This window comes from Eubalaena glacialis, chromosome 3, assembly GCF_028564815.1.
Source record: "Eubalaena glacialis isolate mEubGla1 chromosome 3, mEubGla1.1.hap2.+ XY, whole genome shotgun sequence".
NCBI lineage: Eukaryota > Metazoa > Chordata > Mammalia > Artiodactyla > Balaenidae > Eubalaena > Eubalaena glacialis.
The window spans coordinates 143,913,074-143,935,597 of NC_083718.1; the positions used below are offsets into that span (position 1 = coordinate 143,913,074).

A 22,524-nucleotide genomic window follows, 5' to 3' on the forward strand; every position below is an offset into this window, starting at 1 on the left:
AAGGAGTTTAGGGTGGAGATCAGGAATGAGGCACTCTGTGCTCTGGGAAAAACTGGCAGAAGAGGTCTTCAGATAGTTAGATATTTTCAGGAGATTTTATGAGCCCAATTCTTGCCTCTCCTCATGTCTAGGAAAGCACTAAAATCATTAACGGTGACATCTGCTCCTCGTGACTAGCAGCCAACCTCTGCCAAAATGTGTGCTTGACTGCACGTACCCCGTTCACTAAAATCGTATGTAACACTGACCTCCCCCACAGCCTCTTTGGAGCAGTTTCTCAGAGTTCTCTGAAATGCTATCTCCCAGGCTAGAGTCCTCATTTTGCCCCAAATAAAACTTCACTCACAACCCTCACATTGTGCATTTTTTCAGTTGACACTTTCAAAGCAAGAAGTATAGGTCCCAAATACAGGTCTGGAGTCAGACAGCCACAAGTTCAAGTCCCGGTTTTGCCACCTGATAATTCTGTGCCTGATGCTAAGTCACCTATGCTCTCTGAGCCTGTGTCCTCAACTGTAAAATGGGGATAATAATAATAGTTATCTCATAGGACTTCTCAGAGCGAAAATGAGGCAAGAAGGCTAGCACAGCTCATGACACATAGTAGGTCCTCAGTCAGTGGTACTTATCATTATGAAGGGGAAAACATCCTCCTCCACTCTGACAAGAATCAGTGTGGAGAACTTTCACCAGGAGCCAAAAGACCTGAGTTTTATTCTGGCCTGAAGTGAGTCTAGGCTATGGATCAGTAGTCAGGGAGGCAGGAAAGTAGGAGGCCCCTGCAAAGCTGAGGTCCAAGTCAGGCTATGACTTGAATAAAGTGCATGAAAAGAGAGGCCATGGTCTACACAGACGCTGAAGGACCAGGCAAGCAGCATCGTTGAGCCCTGGCCTTGGAATCAGGCTGTTACTTAGATGACCTTGGGAATATCACAGGATTTCTGTGGAGTTTGCTTGAGTTCCTCACAGGTAAAATAGATAACATAATCTCTTCTTAAAAGGGTTGATGTGAAGATCAACTGAACGAGCTCATGTGAATTATCTGTCAATGTCTCATACATATACTTAATGAATGTTTATTGAATCTGACTCTGAGCCATTCCGAAGTCAGGCAGAAGACTGAAGATGTTTCCTCTTTAAAACTCAGAACACACACGTACACACACATACACATACACATACACACAGGTGCATCTAAAACTGTTGAAACCTGAATACACCCTGTGGATTGTACCAATGTCAATTTCCTGGTATGAATATTGTACTATAGTTATGGGAGATGTAACCATTAGGGAAAACTAATTGAAAGCTATACATGGGACCTCTGCATGTTTTGTTTGTTAGGTTTTTGGGGTTTTTTTTTTTTTTTTTGCTACTTCCTATGAATCTATAATTGTTTCAAAGTAAAAAGTTTTTTAAAAGTCAGAAGAAACAGTAGAATATAAACCAAAGAGAGAGTGAGAGAAATCAGCAAGACACTCATAACAGAACACAAGGCAAAGACCAGGAAGGTGGGGAGGGTAGGGGCAGCGGCAGGAAATTCACAGGTATTGAAAAAGGCCGGATGAAGCCTGTAGGGAAACAAACAGCTGTGAAGCACTGATCCTAAAGCTTCAAATCTGAGGCCATTTTCTCTCACAGCCTAGACACTTCTTGCCTGGTTACTATTCTATTCAGAAGACTATCTTGGGACCTAGCCAGACCAATGGCTGCAGACAGAAACAGGTAAATAAGAAAAGAGGACCAGAACCAGAGGGTGCACTATGGAATAGAGGAGGAGACAGAGGAAGGAATAGTGGCCACCAGAAAACATACCAAAATTTGATTATTCATCATGCCACATGTGGTTTTACATGTGTCCCAGAGCTTGCTCTGAGGCAAATCTTGAATGGTGCATTTGGCTTTCAGGCAGATTGGTGATCACTTTCTTGTTTATTCAATCCACAGAAAGGTTAATTATGCTAGTGACTGTGGCTGGGAAATAATTCCTGGAAAATGCTTTGGTAACAACAGGTTGGCAGTGTATGAAAACCATCTGCTTCCCGCAAATGTTAAGGTAAACTTTCAAACTTGTGGGGTTAGCAATTACAGATTGTATGGTAGTTTAGCAGAGGGAAAATACATGCTGTGTTGATGTAGACTTTCGAGATCTTCTTGACACCCAGCCGAGAAAGAACACCCTGTTATAAGAAGGATGGTCTTCGAGCATATCAAAACTTTGGGTAAGTCATCTTTGTTTGCACGTATTAAGGCTAACAGAACAAGAACATCACACAAGGGAATATAGTATTTATACTGAATGAATCCTAAGTAAATTAAGTCTCTCTGGTTTGCTCTTGCCCTGACCCACTAATGGGAACAGGATTATAGATGGAAGATTTGTTTCTTATAAAAATATTCAGTTTATTCTACAAAGGAACATAAAATGCTGCTCCTCTGACCCCGTTGCAGGAGCTGCTCTCAAGGGCTGCAATTGTGGTTGTTCCAGCTGCTTTGTCATGAAGAGGTCTACTCTCCAACTCTTCTGATGGCAGGGCTTCATGGCTCCCCACCTCCACTCCGGAGGAGAGAAATGGAAAGGGCTAACGGGCTCCCAACTTAGCAAATGTTGTCAGGACCACTAATCCATCATTCTAAGGGTACTTCTCAAAGAGACAGATTCGTGTGAAAATCATTCAGCTGACGCTGAGAGGGAATATTTTAAGTAGAGTGGAGTTCAAAATTATGAATGGCAGCAGAGAATGGACACAAATCATATTTGCTAATGGAAGTGAAAAATCTAATTTGTCCCTTGTGGTTACATCTTGAATAGCAACACCTTATAATGCTTAGGCCCTAGGTGACTTATGTCCACTACTTATTGAGGAATGGCCACATAAATATATAAAGTAAAATTTTAGGCAATCTTAGATCTATAGGTGATTAACACTGTCCCCACAACATTCTCATTCTGATTGACCATTTATGACATTTCTTCTAAGATCTGGAAAGGCAGGGTGAAGAAAATGGTGACATCTACCTCAATTTGTATGTGTGAACATCTTATAGCGGTTATAAAAAAAAGGAAACTTCTATCCTTGTCAGAAGACTGCGAGGCATTAAAAAGAACACAGAGGGGCTTCCCTGGTGGCACACATTGGCTTCCCTGGCCAATGCAGGGGACATGGGTTCAAACCCTGGTCCAGGAAGATCCCACATGCCACAGAGCAACTAAGTCCATGCGCCACAACTACTGAGCCTGCGCTCTAGAGCCCGCAAGCCACAATTACTGAGCCCGTGTGCCACAACTACTGAAGCCCGTGCGCCTAGAGCCCGTGCTCTGCAACAAGAGAAGCCACCGCAATAAGAAGCCTGTGCACCGTAATGAAGAGTAGCCCCCGCTTGTCGCAACTAGAGAAAGCCTGTGCGCAGCAAAGACCCAATGCCGCCAAAAATAAATTAATTAATTAATAAATCTATTTTTAAAAAAAGGAACACAGAATCTGGAATCAGATGATATTTATTTTAATAGAGACTCTGACACCAAATAACTGACCTTGTGCTAGGTATTCAAACTTTGCAAATCACAGAATTTTCATAATTAAAACTGGATCGACAACAATAATATGCTTCTCATAGGTTTGCTGGAGACCCAGCTATCTCTGCAAGTGACAGATACATATTATTTCCTTCTTCTTTGTTAATCAGGTCCCAGTTTTGCTTAGGTGTTCACACTCCCCTTGGCTATATGCTCAGAGAAAGGACACCTCCCCAGGCCTAAATGGTTAATCTTGACTAGTCTAAGTCAAACATGGCCCTTCCGTTGCCCCTGACAAAATCTGGTTTAGGCATGGGCATGTGACAAAATTCTTGCCAAAGAGACATGAAGGGAAGACTCTGGGGGGACGAGGCCTCCAGAAGATGGATTATTCACTCTTACACAGAGCCCCATAAAGACAACTTCACTTTCCTACCTCAGGATAGTGTTAGCTACATACAAGACCCATAACTGCAGCGACCATAAAACCATGAGAACAAAGCCAAGAGAATTTTAAAGAACCCAAGCTAGATCCGGGATGCATTTACGAATTAGCAGCCAAAGAACCAGCCTATCTCTGGACTTCTCGTTATGTAAGATGATAAATTTATTCTGTTTAAGCTACTTTTTGTTTTACTTGCAGCATCCCAGGGAATCCTACCTGATACAATATAAGAATCGAATAAATAATGTCTATGGGGGTCTACCCTCCAGATATGGGATGGACCAGATGCAAATGGAACCTTACCAAAGTTTCAACCCAGCTTCAATGCATCTCAGTCTCAGACTGTATTCGTGTGACCTGCCCTCTATTGACGATCTTGAGCATATGGCAAAATCACTCTAGAGGCAAATGACATCACCAAGAGCTTCCACAAATTCCCATAAATTATGTCTGCCATTCAATTAAACATAACAGACATATCAACAAACAAGAATAACAGGAAAAACACAGACAATGGAAAAAGAACGGGAGATGACCTGGTTTGGGAACCCATCAGACATTAACTTTAAAATAACTGTCAGTAGAGGCTTCCCTGGTGGCACAGTGGTTGAGAATCCACCTGCTAATGCAGGGGACACGGGTTCGAGCCCTGGTCCGGGAAGATCCCACATGCCAAGGAGCAATTAAGCCTGTGTGCCACAGCTGCTGAGCCTGCGCTCTAGAGCCCACGAGCCACAACTATTGAGCCCACGTGCCACAACTACTGGGGCCCACACGCTTAGAGCTCATGCTCTGCAATGGGAGAGGCCACCACAATGAGAAGCCCGCGCACCACAACAAAGAGTGGTCCCCACTTGCCACAACTAGAGAAAGCCTGTGCAGCAACGAAGACCCAACATAGCCAAAAATTTTAAAAAATAATAAAATTAAATAAATTAAATAAATCTTTTAAAAAGCTTTTGTCCAACTTAATAAAAAAAAAATGTCAGTAAAATGTGGAGATGACAAGATGGAGAATGTAATCAGAGAACTGGCACTTCCAAAAATCAAATTAAAAATTTAGAACTAAAAAATATAATAATCAAAATTAAGAATTCTATATGGACATAACAGTGAACCAGGAGTTAGGTCAATAGAAACTATTCAAGCTAACACAGGGAGAGCAAGAAAAGATGAAAATTTTAGAAAGTACCAAGAAAGACATATGAGAGAGGATATAAAGCTCTATCATGTATATGATGGAATTGCATAAAGGAAGAAGAAAAAGAAAGGATCAAAGGCAATAGTTGAAAGTTGACAGTTGAAAATTATCAAAAATTGACAAAAGATATTAAGCCACAGATTAAAGCAGGATATATAAAAAGAAAACCACACCTAGGAATATCATAATAAGACTACTAAAAACCAAAAACAAAATCATTTTAAAAGCAGCCAGAGGAAAAAGCACATTTATCTTCAAAGGAGCAATAGTAAAACTTAATGCCTGACTTTTCAATAGAAACTTTAGAGGCTATAAAACTATAAAAATGCTTTTTAAAGTTCTTAAAGGAAATAACTATTAACTCCCAAAACTAAAACCAGTGAAAAATGGTACATACCCAACAGAAATAAGTATTTATGTCCTACCAAAAGAAAGCCTGTACAATAATGTTCATCACAGCTTTATTATTAATAGCCCAAAATGAAAAACAACCCAAGTGTCCATCAATAATAGAGTGGATAAATAAATTGTAATATAGTCAATGGGATACTATATGGCAATAAAAAAAAGCCCCACTATTACACATAAAAGATGATTCCACAGACCTAATGTTGAGTCAAAGAAGCCAGAAACAAAAGTACATGTTGTATGGTACCACTTGTATGAAGTTCAAGAACAGGCAAAACTAACGTATTGTTGGAGAACACAGAATTGCAGTTACTTCTATAGCAAAAGTGTTGTCTGTAGGGAAGGATGGGAAAACTTCTTGGAGTGCTCTGCATGTTCAAAACCTTGATTTGGATGGTATACATAAAAATTCATCAAGCTGAACGCTGAGATTTTGTGCTTTGAATGTATGTAAGTTGTTCCTAAATAAAAACAATGTCACATATAAAGAAGAAAAAAGCAAAGAGTAAATAAAAATGTTTCCATACAAGCAAACAAAAAACCCCGAGAAAATTCATCATCAACAGAATCCCACTAAAAGTAGTTAGCTCTTCAGACAGTAGGAAAATGATTCTAAGCAATAAAATCAAAATGCAGGAAAGAATTAAGGACAATTGGTAGAGGTACATCAAGTATATAAACCTAAATGAATATTATCTATACAAACAATGATAATAATGTCTTGTGGACTCTAAAATGTATGTGTTACTTTGCTTGACATTAATAACCAAAAATCAGGAAAAGAATAAAAGGAGTATAAATGTTCTCAATCAGCAATATCTGGGAAGTGGTAAAAGATCTAATTTATATTAGACTGGAATTAGTTAAGTGTGCTTGTAATTTCTAGGATACTCACTAAAAGTAGGTAAAAGAATGTATAACTAACAGGTTAACAGAGGAGAAATAATGAAGCTAGACATGAGAGAAAACAGAACACACAAATACACCAGTATACACATTAAGTGTAAGTGGATTAATATTTTGATTAAAAACAAAAATTAACAGACTGAAAAAAACAAAACACAACAATATGCTCCATCTTTAAATATAAAGATATTAGACAAACTGTAAGTAAAAAGATAGCTTCCTAGGCTGGATTTCTTCAGAAGCAGACCCTGACACAAGTATTTGAGTGCAAATAGTTTACTATTAAGTGATGACAGGATCATATGTAAGGGAATGTGAAAATAAGACAGGGAAAGGAAGGATACTGGATGCATTAATGAACAGTTTAATTCTTGGGGCGATTATAACTGAATTCTGCTATGGACTGATGCGGGATGGTATAAAATATATATCACAGTTGTCTCAACTGAGGGGTTAGAAAACTGAGGTATTTATCCCTAAACTCCCACACTTTATTGGTAGAGGGCTCTGCCTGGAGAGCTACTAACTCCCCCTACTTCCTGCCTGCCACAGGAGTCAATTAAAAATGTCAGGCAGAGAGTTGAAGGTGCTTATGGGACTCAGTAGGATGATTTAGCATTTCCTGGAAGACTGAGTGCTGAGGAGATACCAGCAGGGCATCCATAGCTTCAGCCACAAATGAAAATATATATACCATGCAAACACTAATTAAAAAAAAAAAAAAAACTATATCAGACAATGTAGGTAAGACACATTTTTTAAAAAATTTTTGGCTGCACCGCACAGCATGTGTTATCTTAGTTCCCTGACCAGGGACTGAACCTGTGCCCCCTGCATTGGAAGCGCAGAGTCCTAACCACTGGACCACCAGGGGAGTCCCAAGACACATTTTTAGAAATTAAAAAAAAATTTTTCATAGGATAAAAGGATGATTTAACACTTATTAATATGAACTCAATTGCATAGATTCACAATACATGAAATATAAACTGACATAAGAAAAAAGAAAAAATAAATATATAATCATAGAAATATTAGCATGCCTCTCTCAATAACCAGTATATACACTGACAAAAATATCAGTAAAAACAAACAAAAAAAGATCTGAATAGCACAAATAATATTCTGGAACTAATTGACAGCTATAGAACACTGCAACTGAGAGCACCAGTAGCAGTACACACAGTATTTTCAAGTGTACATAGAACATTTATCAAAATTGACAATACACTTGACTATAAAGCAAGTCTCAACGCCTTGCAAATAATTTAAGTCATACATAATATGCCCTCTGAACACGGTGGTTTAGACCTAGAAAAAAATAACAAAAACCTAAACAGAAAACCCCTAAAACTAACAATTATGCAAAATAATTCCAAATGAACCTTGGGTTAAAGAATAAACCACAATGAAAATTAGAAAATATTTTGTACTAAATTATTAAAAAACATATCAAAACTCGCAGATGCTGCTGAAATACAGACTTAAAGGAAAATGTGTAGCCTTAAAAGCATATGTTAGAAAAGAAATTTTAAAAGGCCCAAACCCAATGTTTTAAGTAATTAACTGAAATAGTAGAAGGAGGGAAATCAAAAAGAACAGAAATAATAAAATGGAAAAAAATACAGTAGAGGAAATAAACAAAGAAAAGTAACTATTAGAATAACAAAAAGAATAAATGCTTAGCAAGATTGATCAAGAAGAGAGGGACAGAGACAGAGAAAGGAGGACAGGGGAGTGGGGAGAGAGATTTGATAACCAGGTATGAAAAAGAACATATCACAACATATCCTACAAACACTTTTTTCAAAAAAAGGAAGAATAATGAGAGGATATTATAAATAACTTTATGCCAGTAAATTTTAAAAGTTAAGTGAAATTGCCAAATTCCTAAAGGAAGGAAATTTCCCTAAACTGACACAAGAACAGAAAACTTGATCTATAGCTATTTAAAAAGTTAAATTTCCAATTAAAACATTCCACCGAATGGAGAAGTCTCTAGGCTCAGACAGCCTCATTAGTTAATTCTTCCAAATATTTAAGGAGAAAATATCATCAATCTTGCACAAGTTTTTCCAGATAATAGAAAAGAATAGCTAACTTTATGAGATCAGCATAACCTTGATTCAACAACCTGACAAGGATATTGGAAAAAAGGAAAATGTCAGATAAATCTCTCTCAAGAACATGTAAAAATCCTAAATAAGACATCAACAAGTCCAATCCAGCAGTATACAAAAATGATAGTACCCAAGGCCAACTAGGGTTTACTCCAGAAATAAAAATTCCTGGTTGGTTTAGCACTCAAAGTTCAATCCATGTAATTTAGCACATTAATGGAGTAAAGAATAAAACAATATGATAATCTAAATACATAAAAGCATTTGATAAAATCCAATACCCTTCCTTCTAAAAATTCCTAGCAAACTTGGAATGGAGTGAACTTTCTTAATTGGATAAATACTGTTCTTTAAAACCTTATATCAAGTATCATACTTAATAGTGAAATATTGAAAACTTTTTCCCTGAAATGGAGAATGTGACAAGAATGCTTGATACTACCATTTCTATTCAACATTGTACTGAGGACTGGGCTAGCACAATAAGGGAAGAAAAAAATTAAAACCATAGAACTGGTATGGAAGAAATTAAAAGGTCCTTATTCACAGATGACATGATTGCATGCAATAGACAATCTGAAAGAATATACGATTAGAACTAATAAGTGAAAATAGCAAGGTTGATATTTAAAAAGTGTTTTTATATAGCACTAACAAATAGAAAATATTTTAAATAATACCATTTACAGTAGCATCATAGACATGAAATACTTCAAAAAATTTAACAAAAGATGTGCAAAACTTCTGAACTCACAACTATGAGACATTACTGAGAGAAATTAACACCAATTTAAATGGAGGGATATACCATCCTTATTTACTGGAAAACTCATACTATTGATTCAATACTATTCAATACTATCCCGTTCGACATCTGTAGCAGGACTAGTTATTATTGTAAAAAGTGACCAGCTGATTCTAAATTTTATGTGGAAATGCAAAAGGCTAAGAATAGCAAGACAATCTTGAAAAAGGCAATACTGCAAGATTTACCTACCAAATATCAAAACTTGTTTAAATGTACATTGATTAAGACATTGTAGTACTGGTGCACAGATAGACAAATATATCAATAGGGGACAAAAGAGTGTTCAAAATTAAACCTATCCATGTACGGTCACTTGGTTCGGACAAATATTCTCTGCAGTGCAGTCAGGAAATAATGGGCTTTGCAATAAATGGAAAGTGAATTGGAAATTATTATGGGAAAAGTGAACCCTGATTCCTTCCTAACAACAAGCAAAAACTAATTCCTGATTAAAAGTAGATCTAAATGTGGAAAGTAAAACATTAAATCTTCTAGAAAAAAAAACAAAAGAAAATATCTTTATGACCTGAAAATAAGTGAAGGTTTATTAAACAGGACACAAAAATCAACATTATAAATCAGACTATATAAGAATTAAGAAATTTTATATGCCAAAAGACAAGATTTCAAGAGTGAAAAGTTAGAGGGGAGGGATAAATTAGGAGTTTGGGATTAAAGTATACACACTACTATATATAAAATAGATAATCAACAAGGGCCTACTATATAGCACAGGGAACTATACAAAATATCTTGTAATAACCTACAGTGAAAGAGGATGTAAAGTGTGTGTATATATATACATATATATATAAAACTGAGTCACTTTGCTGTACACCTGAAACTAAAACAACATTGTAAATCAACTATATTTCAATAAAAATTAAAAATATAAATATATAAATAAATACATATACAAACAGAGTGAAAAGGTAAACCACAAATTGGGAGAATATATTTTCCATATATATACAGCAAAGAACCCGTATCCAAAATTAAAAAAAAAAAAAATGCCTACAAATCAAGAAGAAAAAAGACAGAAAACCTGAATAGGCACTTCAAAAAAGGAGATATTCAAATAGCCAATAAGCATATGCAAAGGCACTCAACTTCATTAGGTGTTAGAGAAATGCAAATTGAAATAAAAATAATACCACTACACACCCAACAGAAAGGGTATAAATAAAAATTCTGACAATACCAATTGTTGGTAAGTATGTGGAGCTACCAGAACTCTCATTCTCTGCTGGTGAGGGAATAAATTGTTTGAATTACTCTGAGAAACCTTTAAGCAGTACTTAATCAAGCTAAAGATTTACACTCTACAACCCAGCAATTTATCTCTTAGGTATACAACCAGCAGAAATGTGTTTCTGTTTTACCTGTATATCAAAAGACAAACACAAGAATTCATAACAACCCAAATGTCCGTTAATAGTAGAATGAATTTTAAAAAATACTATACAGCAACAAGAAAGAATTATTGCTACATGTAACAACATGGATGAATCTCACACACTAATTGAAAGGAATAAACCACACATAAGAGTATATAATTCCATTTACTAAAGTTCAAAAACAGGCAAAATTAATCTAAGTTGTTGGAAAGCAGAACAGTGGTTACCTTTGGTTAGGAAGAGGCACAGGGGAGATTTGTGGGGGTATAGGAAATCTTCACTTTTTTATCTCAGTGCTGGTTACACAGGTACACGTACTTCGTAAAAATTACTTGACCACTTGTGATTCGTGCATTTTTCTGAATATATATTATAGGTAAATAAAATGTATTGAAATAAAACAACACACATTATATAAATGTACTTTGTAAAATGAAAAATATGTAAAAGCAAAATGAATGTCCACAAAAGAACTTTGTAAAGAAGTTTGATTGCTCCGTTGTAGGAACAAGGTAAATGATCAAGAGATGTTTGATTTTAAAAATATGTGTATCACTGAGTCACTTTGCTGTATAGCAGAGATTGGCACAGCATTGTAAATCAACTATACTGCAAAAAAAATTCTTTTTAAAGAGATGTTTGACAAAGACAGGAAGAAAGAAATATACAAAGGACTGAAAAAAACAGTGGAAAGGAAAGGAGAGAGGGAGGGAGAGTCCAACAATGCAGTACAGCCAGGGATGTTCCACCTTGAGCAAACTCTGTCCTGCTAGCTCTCGGATTCACTGATATAACTTGTACAAAAATCCAAGCAACTGCGACAGTCAGTTAACTGCTAAGTACCAAGCTCTGGGCTCTTCTTCAATCATGCCAAGGACGTACTTTATACCTATATTATGGGTGAGTGTAATGAGGCTTGGAGAGGTTAGATACCTGTGCAAAGTCACAAAACCGATAAAGACAGAAGCAAGGATGTGAATCCCTGTCGATGTGACTTCCAGACCATATTCTCAACAGCCACCGTCTCCTGCTAACACAGTAGTCAATAGTTATCTATTTAGATATGTTTTGAAAGGCTAAGTAAATAGCAAGGTCTAAGGATCTCCTGCATCCCAAACTGCTTTCCTAATATTTATCTTCCTTTATCTTTTTTAAAAATCTTCCTTTATCTTTGATGAACAGAGATGATGTTCCTCAGGAAAGGAAAAAGTGATGACATAGCAACAGCTTGATGTCCCACAAAGCTGTCTGGAGTTGGTCCCTGGAAGTGTTTGTGGTTTGCACACGCAGGTGACGGCAATGGGGATCTAAAGCAATGGGACTCACGTACACTGACTTCATCACTTACTAAAGAAAAGAGTCCTTTGCTCTGAAAACAAATGTGTTCCTTCCATTGCTCAGAAAGACCTCTTTATTCACAACCTGATCTTGGCCTCAGGCTGATCTGGCACTTGCAGTATCAAAACCACACTGGAAACCCGCTGAGTGATACCTTCATTGCCCTGTGCACTTCCTCCATCCAGGCAGCACTGTCCCTCGCCTCATTTTAATACTTTGGCATTCAGTGTCCTACTCTTCTGGAACTCTCATTAAAACATGTTTGTGGTTCACCTACTGGGTGACTTGATAGCCTTATCACAGTTAATCCTTATCACACATCTTTGGGGTAGCTTATTGGATTCCCATTTTGCATTGGAGGACAGTGAAGGCCAGAGATGTTAAGGGGTGTGTTCAAGGCTACACAAATATTGAAGGACAGAGCCAGGACCTATCAGATACTAGAGACTGGTCATTCCTTTCTACACACACTTATGTAACACCCACGGTTGTAGACCCATATGAACAGCAAAATATCTTGAAAAACAGGGAGGAATGTGGAAAAAAAGCAGACAAACACAAAAACCTTAGTGATCTGGGGCTAAATGAAGGACCAATCTTGCATATTTCAGTAGCCTCTTAAACATTTGTAATTGAATTGCATTAGAATTATTCAGCTTCATTTTACAATTATGCCTGTTATACATGCATTCATGACTCAGGCCTTTAGTTAACAGTAGATACCAGGTACTGGGCTAAGAACTGGGATGATGATGATGGCGATGATGATGATAGTGACAATGATAGCATACTGTCTACCCACATGGACCTTACCATCTAATTGGAAAGTTAATCACATTAACAACAAAGAGTGTTGTCTGTTATGACAGGGGAAATTATGACCCTGATCATCAAGTAAAAAGTACAATCATGATTACAGTTCTGTTGTCAAAAAGGCACGAAAGTGTCAAATGTATTTAAAACAAGATATTATAAAAATAAGTTTGGGGCATTTACCTGCCTTAATAACTAGAAAAACGTTTGTTAACTTCTTGGGGATAATCAGAATAAATAAGAGATTGTTGGGCTTCCCTGGTGGCGCAGTGGTTAAGAATCTGCCTGCCAATACAAGGGACAGAGGTTCGAGCCCTGGCCTGGGAAGATCCCACATGCCGCGGAGCAACTAAGCCCGTGCGCCACAACTACTGAGCCTGAACTCTAGAGCCCGCAAGCCACAACTACTGAGCCCACGTGCCACAACTACTGAAGCCTGCGCGCCTAGAGCCTGTGCTCCACAACGAGAAGTCACCGCAATGAGAAGCCCGTGCACCGCAACGAAGAGTAGCCCCCGCTCACCACAACTAGAGAAAGCCCACGTACAGCAACGAGGACCCAACACAGCCAAAAGTAAATAAACTAATTAATTTTTTTTAAAAAGAGATTGTTCTAATATGACAGATTATCTGCCTTTGTTTTACAGTAAAATCAAAGCTCATTAGCATGTCCGGTTCTACCTTCTGTGTCTAGCAGGGTAGTATGGAAAGAGCAAGGTCTTTGTAGGGACAAACACTGAGTATAAATATCAAGGAGGTCATTAGTTTTTTTCTGGTTCTTCTTATTTCTATTAGAAAAAGCCGCTCATAAGAATACTGGGAACAGAGTTGTTGGAAGAACCAAGGAAGACAATGTGTATAAACAAACTTTGTTACCTATTATATTACTCAGAAATTTTTTTGGTTGCAAATGCCAAAAATCTAATTCAATTAGCTTTAAAATTGTATTTGTTAAAAACTTTTGTCCACACAAAAACCTTCACACAGATGTTTATAGAAACTTTATTCATAATTGCCAAAACCTGGGAGCAACCAAGATGTCCTTCAGTAGGTGAATGGATCAATAAACTGTGGTACCTCCAGACAATGGAGTATTATTCAGCTTTAAAAAGAAATGAACTGGGCTTCCCAGGTGGCGCAGTGGTTGAGAATCTGCCTGCCAAGGCAGGGGACATGGGTTCGAGCCCTGGTCTGGGAAGATCCCACATGCCGCGGAGCAACTAGGCCCGTGAGCCACAACTGCTGAGCCTGCGCGTCTGGAGCCTGTGCTCCGCAACGGGAGAGGCCCACGCACCGCGATGAAGAGTGGCCCCCACTCGCCGCAACTAGAGAAAGCCCTCGCACAGAAACGAAGACCCCACACAGCCATAAATAAATAAATAAATAAATAAATAAATAAATTTATAAAAAAAAAATCTTTAAAAAAAAAAAAAAAGAAAGAAATGAACTATCAAGCCATGAAAAGACATGGAAGAAACGTAAATGCATATTACTAAGTGAGAGAAGGCAATCTGGAAAAGTACGATTCCAACTATATGACATCTGAAAAAGGCAAAACTATGGAGACAGTCAAAGAGTCAGTGGTTGCCAGGGCTGGAGGAGAGGGAGGTCAGGGTAAATAGGCAGAGCACAGAGGACTTTTAGGGCTTCCCTGGTGGTGCAGTGGTTAAGAATATGCCTGCCAATGCAGGCGACATGGGTTCGAGCCCTGCTCCGTGAGCAGCTAAGCCCGTGCACCACAACTACTGAGCCTGCGCTCTAGAGCCTGCAAGCCACAATTACTGAGCCCGTGTGCCACAACTACCGAAGCCTGCGAGCCTAGAGCCTGTACTCCACAACAAGAGAAGCCACTGCAATGAGAAGCCTGCGCACTGCAATGAAGAGTAGCCCCCGCTCGCTGCAACTAGAGAAAGCCCACGAGCAGCAACAAAGACCCAACACAGCCAAAAGTAAATAAATTTAAAAAAAAATTTATTTAGTATCATACAGAAACTACTCTGTATGATACTACAGTGGTGGAAACATGTCATCATAAATTTGTCCAAACCCATAGAATGTACGACGCCAAGAGTGAACCGTAATGTGAACTATGGACTTTGGGTGATTATGATGGGTCAATGTAAGTTTGTCAATTGTCACAAATGTACAGCTCTGGTGGGTGACGATGGGGGAGGCTAAGCATGTGTGGAGGCAGGAGGATATGGGAAATCTCTGTACCTTCCTCTCAACCTTGTTGTGAACCTAAAACTGCTCTAAAAAAAGTGTCTTTTTTTTTTTAAAAAAATGGTATTTACTGACTCCCATGACTGGAAAGCATGGTGCGGATCTCACCTCAAGCACTGCTGGGCCTAGGGGCTTAAAGGATGCAGCCAGAACGCTCTCCATCTCTTGCCTCTGTTATTCTGTTGGCTTCGTTCTTTCCTATTGTAAACAGTCTTCTTGAGTCTTCTTACCTCATCCTGGCTGGCAATCCTACAGGAGAGACAGTCTCTCTCTCCACTTTTATATATATATAAATCCTAGGGATCCTGGTTGGCCAGGCCTTCATCCTGTACCCAGCCCTTGAGTCAGTTAATGGGGTTAGAGTGAGAGTATTATTGTGACTGGCTAGGCCTGGCCACACTATTACCCTGTGGTGACATGGACAGGCACAGAATACTATGGACTATGTTCTGGAGGAGGGGTGACTGCCCAAAGAAGAAGAGGGGATAGAGAAAAGCATGCTGGGGAGTCAGATCTGCACAATCCACCACACACAGTGACTAAGTTAAGATCTGTGGATTTCTACACACTTCACGATATTCCAGCTGTGTGATCTAGGCCTATATATTTCACTGCCCTATGCTTCATTTTCCTCATCTATAAAATAAGGCATTTCCTTTGTAAGCATTAAATGAAATAATAAACCCCAGATGCTTGGTGCCTGGCACATAGAATTGCTCTGTAGAAGGCAGCCATTACTAATAAGATTAATCCCCATCTCACAGACCTGGGAACAAAGGCTCAGAGAGGTTCTAATTTGCCCTGGGCCACATCCATGGAACACCCTATGGAGAAATCATAACAACAAGTATAAGAGCCTGGAGGCCTGCAGACATCCTTTGCACTTAGGGAATTATACAAATGATTTCTCATTGATGACATCTGGTCCTGAGGGAGATAAGGCTCACTTTTAGCTGTGCTTAAGGACAATCGTATAGTCATCATAATGTCTTGTGCTGCATGCTGCTTTTATTTTTCAAAGTGTTTCCCATCAATTACATCATTTTACTCTTAAATATCCCTATGAGTCAGGGAAGACATTATCACCATTAGTTGTTGTTCTTATTATTGATTTTTTTTCAATGCTCTGCTTGTTATAGAGCAAATATAGCCATTCCCATTTTTAAACTGTTCCTAATATATTTTTTCATGAATTCTGGTGCTTAGTTTTCTCTCACTTGAATTATTCTCTCTAAATTGAAAATGGCAAATGTCCTTGACAAATGCACAGCAAGATGGCTTAGGACGAGACTAAGGAGTAGGAGAGCTGGAAAATGGATTTTTATATACAAGCAAATGAATGACAAAATCTGTATTTCCCAATCCTAAACCTCTGCAGAGGCTGGAGTCAGGAGGACCAAGGAATCTGTGAACTAGCTAACACCACAAGTTAGCAGCTGTTCACATGGGGCCCAGACAATTGCCAAATGAATGCATTTCTCAGTGTAAACAGAGCTGATGGAAAGTCTGGGCCTTGTGAAATCTTGTAAAGGTCGGGAGTCCCAGATTCTACCACTCAGCTCTGCCACTGACTAGCTGTCTGACAAGAGGAAAGGGACACCTGCTCTCTGAGCCCCATTCACTTCTGGAAAGTGGAAATACCAGGAACTTCTGAGGAAGGTAGGTCTGGGTGTGAATCCAGCTTACTTATATTCTGAGTGCGTGGCAAGCCATATAATTATCTGAGCTCTAATTTAGTCACTCAAACTGCTTATATTTGAAGATTGAATAGCATCAATATGTACAAGGACCTAATATAGTGCCTGCTGCATAGCGAGGATCATAATTATTAGTATCTCTTTCCCTAGAGCAAAACAAACAAATCTATATACATATGATAGATAAATTGATATATATATATAGGAACATAGATAGTATAATTATATGCATATATAATTACTGTGATAAAATTAAAACTTTCAGTTATTTAAAATGATTACAATACATTTAATATGCAATATACATTAAACATTTTATACTCTGTATTATTTCAAATTCTCAAATAAATATTCCATCTTCAAAAAGAGTATCATTGTGTAAAAGCCAGGGTTAGGATCACTCTATTCTCTCATACAGTAATTATTCAAGGACCTCCTATGTGTCAAGCACTTCCATGCATATAACGACTAGCAAAACAGATCAGGTCTCCACCTTGCATCTAATGGAAGTTCAGGCAATGATGACAAAGAACTGTTCCTCCCTGGAGAAAGTACCTAGGAAGGATATCTGGGGAACACATCAAAGGGCCACCAAATTCATTTTCAACAGAATTTATCCAGGTGAAAACAGAAGCAGAGGATTCCAGATAGAGCAAAGTGAACGTAAGCATTAGCTCTGAGAGGGAAGCCAAGAGATGTTCCCTAAGGCAGAATCTATCACAAATGATTGGTCAGAGACAAGATCCTTATCTAAGTATATAAAATAAGCAGTCACCGTATGATGAAGGTCTACCTTTTCAAGGAATTTCAGCCTTTTCTCTAAAACAGTCCGTGTGCACATCTGCAAAAAACAGAAAGAAGCTTAGCTACTCAACTTCTTTGGTATCCAACAATTCTTGAACAGGTCTCTAAAGGTAATCAGTTTCACAGCCCACCCATTGCCTTAAGGGAAATCTAGTTTCACAGTATGGTTAGATCACTCACCAGTCACATGTCTTTGGTCAAGTCACTGAACAGCTAGGCCTCAGTTTCCCCATTATCAAATGCTGATAGTCATAAACCAATTCACTTTTCTTTTCAACCACCCACATGAGACCAACACTTTAATGAAAAAGGGTATTTTGATGTCACCCCCTTTGCTATGATTTTATGCATTTATCCTAAAGCCTGACTTTATCATCAGCTGGTTACCATTTATTAAAAAAAAAAAAGGAAACATCCCTGCATAATAAGACTCTCATGGGAATGGTAAGGGAATTGGACTCACTTATAAAAATCAAGTAGCAAAACGATTTAGCTGTTGGTTCACTCCAGCCTGGGCTGTGCTTTGCATGAAAAATGAGCTCATCTTTGAATGTAGCAAATTCTGCTTGTTTGGGTAGTGCTTCTAATCGAGGCATATATATTTTCCCTCAATCACAGGAAAACAAATTGTCAGTGGCATATTGCTTTGATATTTCAACCATTTGCGGGATTCCCAGCCTCCAAAATGTCTTAAACAGAAGCATGAAGCATGAATAGGCCAAACTAGAGAAACCAGTATTTATGAGCCTATTCGAACCTTGTAAAGATTTGATCAGCAAATATGCCAATTGATACACCATAATGTTTTACAACTGCAGTTGTCTTGGTCTATAAAACTTATTATAATTCTGAAGGGATTTCTGCTTTCTTTGCAGACATTTCTGTTTTATTGCCACCTAGTGGTGAATATTAGAACTGGCAGTATTGCTGCTGGAATTTTAGGGAGGCAGAAAGTGAAAGAAAAAAAAAAAAAAAGACACAAACAAATGATCCTAAAAGGCATCTTTCTCTCTGTCTCACTCATCTCACCTTCCCTATCCAAGTAATCCCCTCCGCTTTCATACATAAACACAATATTCCAGGCAGATTCTATAACGCTCTAGTATGGCTTATGGACTATGCGGTAGAAAAAGTCCCAAAGCCATTTTTGACAAAGAGCCCTGATCTTCCTGATCTTTAATATCTACCAGACTATAAATAAAGCTGATGTTTTTACTCTCATTTGACTCCTCTTTCAAAAATCTCCACCAGTTGGAATGCAGTACTTAGAAGCTTCTAGACTTATGACGACAGAGACCAAGATGGTGGTGGTGTTGAGGGGCCAGGATTGGCTCCTCAGGATGATACTGGGATGGCCTTGGCAGACTCACTGCTCAGGAAAAGCACACGGGGATGTCAAGCGGAGCTCCTTTCTAGGAGATTCCTAGGGCACCAACCAAAGGAAGCAAGAGAAAATCCCAGTCACCAATGTCCTGAGCATACAGAGAAAAAGGTCCCACTCTACAGAAGCTCTATGGCTTCCCACAGAAATATTAGCAGTCTTGGGTCCCATTAGATCAATGATTTTCAACCTGAGGGAGTAGTATCCCCACAATAAGCATGGGGTGGTGGATATTTTGATTGCCACCATGAATGGAGAATGCTCTTGGAAACTAGTGCTAAATGTTCTTCACAGTCCTGCACAATGAAGAATGTTCCATCCAGAATGCCACTACTGTCCCCACAGAGAAACACAGCATTCACTTGAGGATGGGGATGATTCTTCATTCCTTCTTTGATAAAGCTTTTCTGAGTTCCTTTGTGTCAGACCTTGGGTTAGAATCTATGGATCGGCTATTAAAGACACAGCCTCCCCAAAATTTCAAAGGATCCCAGTGGGTATTCTATTCATTCTCAACAACATGGTACTTTTGTTGATTTTCTTTTTCTCCCTTGAGGATACGGTAACTGATCAGGAAGCCACTTGAGGATAGCACAGCCTTGTCACAGTCACAGATGAGGATGCCCACCAGGTGGACATTGATTACCTCCTAAGGGTGCTGTGGTCCAGTGCACTCAAAGCATCACACTCTCAAGAGACTCTAGCAGAGCCACATTCTGATTCTTACGGTGTTCATGCCAAGGTGGAGGGAAATAGCCTTCCTTTCTCTTTTGTGTTACACTTTGTCACCTACTTACCAAACAAGTTCTGCTTCTGTCTCTGTGTCTCAGAGTCTCTCCACGTCATCTCCTTTACCATCTACTTCTAGTTATGTACAGTCTTGGGTATGTGGTGGGATACCTAAATCTCAACAAACACCATAACGTCCATCCTATTTCAAGCTAATTCCTAGATACCCACATGAAACCACTTTATCATATTCCTTCAGTAACTCCTCTCTACTCCTGGAAAAATCCCTCATGCAAACCCACTACCTGAGGCCTTATTCACCAGGTCAGTACATCAGATACATTAAATCCCAGTTTAGACTCAAGCTGGAACACTCCCTCCCGTTGCATAAGAGCTGAATCAATGTCCTTACATATGTTGATGAGAAAGATAGAGAGAGATGGATAGAGGATAGATGATAGATATGATGTGATAAAACATCACATGTAAAAAGTTTGACACATACCAGGCTCTTAATTAAATTTAGCTGTTATCCTTAATACATTTTTGGAGAATTCTGTTGTTATCAATGCCATTTTAAAGATGAGAAACTAAGGCACGAAGTCACAGAGCAACTAGTTCATAAAGTTAGGATTCTAGCTTATTGATCTCTGACTCCAAAGCTCAGGCACTTTTGACTAAGCCATACTAGCTCTACATTCCATTCTCAAAATATCTTCCTTTTATGTAGATCGTGTAACATGTTCACACCACATACAGGCGACTGTGTGTATACACATTACATCAGTGTTCTTCTTTCCTTAAGCATGGCTTTCTCTCTCATCACATTCTGATGAGGAGGCGTCCTTTGGAAGATGTGGTCTATAATGGCTAGACTGCAGCTTGCAGCTGAAGCCAAGTGAGGTGTCAGCTGTGTGTTGGCAGAGCTTAAGCCCCATACAACATACACCAATTTATGCTGCCCTAGAGATAATAACAGGCAGACTACAGAAATAAGTAGCTATCTTCCTCTCATTATGTGTTGTGGGTGGATAAACCGTAAACACTATTTGCTTCATTTGAAAGTTGTAAATGCAACAGATGGGGAAATGTCTGTTAATAGAGTATTAGAAGCCTTACGTATCTCTATTTTGTTTGTAAATACAATCTTGTTCTGAATCACAGTGATTTTCTGCAAGTCTGGGTGTGGTGGACATTACTAGGGCTCCTCAGTATCCATGTCCTCCCCATTTCCAGACACACAGAGACCAGACTTCCCGGGCCCCGCTTGCATTAGGAAGGGCCACGGTACTCATCTGGCCAATGAGCTGTAAGCAGAAGCAGTGCGTGTGTGGCTTCTAGAACAAAGTAACTTAGTTCCAGATGGGTAACCTTTCAGAACTTTTTTCTTGCAACAGCCATTGCGGAAGCATGTGTTAATATGGAGGTGCCACAGGGTCCACAGAGACCAGACTGTGGAGCCCACCAACACACAGAGGATAATTGTCCTGGAGAATTGCCCAAATCCACGGCAGAATTTGCATAAATAAAAATAAACTTTTAGAATCTTCCTGCCAATGCAGGGAACACGGGTTCAAGCCCTGGTCTGGGAAGATCCCACATGCCGCGGAGCAACTGGGCCCGTGAGCCACAACTACTGAGCCTGTGCGTCTGGAGCCTGTGCTCCGCAACAAGAGAGGCCGCGATAGTGAGAGGCCCGCGCACCGCGATGAAGAGTGGCCCCCGCTTGCCACAACTGGAGAAAGCCCTCACACAGAAACGAAGACCCAACACAGCTAAAAATAAATAAATAAATAAATTTAAAAACAAACAAACAAACAAACAAAACTTTTGACTTTTGTTTTCTTAAGCCACTGAAATTTAAATGTCGTCTCTTAACAACGTAAGAGACATAACTTGGACCCTCCTGACTAATGCTGTGGGTGAGGTCATTTCACTCATACCATAAAATAGCATACACATCCTTCTGTCCTAATCCAAAGTAATATATGCATTTTAATCTCAAACTCAACGTCTTCTACAAACTGGCCCAAACCTACCTTTCGAAGTTACCTTCTACCATCCTCCAAGTGAAACTAAACACCATTCTTTGACCACATCTCACAATTCCTTGCTCTTTAAATCTATGTTGTTCCCTTGCCTAGCATACTGCCTCTTCCCTTCACACATATCAAATTGCTATCTTTAAAAGGCCCAACTCATATGCTAACTCTTCCAATGAAACCTTCTCTAATCCCACTATTCTGAAGTAATTTCTCCTTCCTTCAGATTTTCATATTTCTTGCTGCTCCTTCTAACTGTATATTTTGTATTATGCTTATTTTACACATAACATCATATTAGTTTCAGGTGCACAGCATAAAGATTTGAAACATGTATGTATAGTAAAATGATTACCCCAGGCTACTTAATTTCTATCACTGCACATAGTTACGTTTATTTTTCTTGTGATGAGAACTTTTAAGATCTACTCTCTTAGCAACTTTCAAATATACAACACAGTATTATTAACTATAGTCACCATTCTGTATGTTATATCCTCATGACTTATTTTATAACTGGAAGTTTGTACTTTTTGACCCCCTTCACCCATTTCACCCACCCTCGCCCACCTCCCACCTCTGGCAACCACCAATCTGTTCTCTGTATCTATGAGTTCAGGGTTTGGGGTTTTTTTAATTTTTTATTTCTATTTTTAGATTCCACAAATAAGTGAGATCATAAAGGACTTGTCTTTC

The 22,524-nt window shown here is 38.8% G+C and overlaps 1 pseudogene; it reads right to left on the bottom strand.

Annotated features, from left to right (window-relative positions):
* LOC133087176 (bridging integrator 3-like) overlaps nt 1–19,903 on the bottom strand; it is an 83,380-nt pseudogene extending 63,477 nt beyond the window's left edge.
* Nucleotides 19,904–22,524: the final 2,621 nt, after the last annotated feature.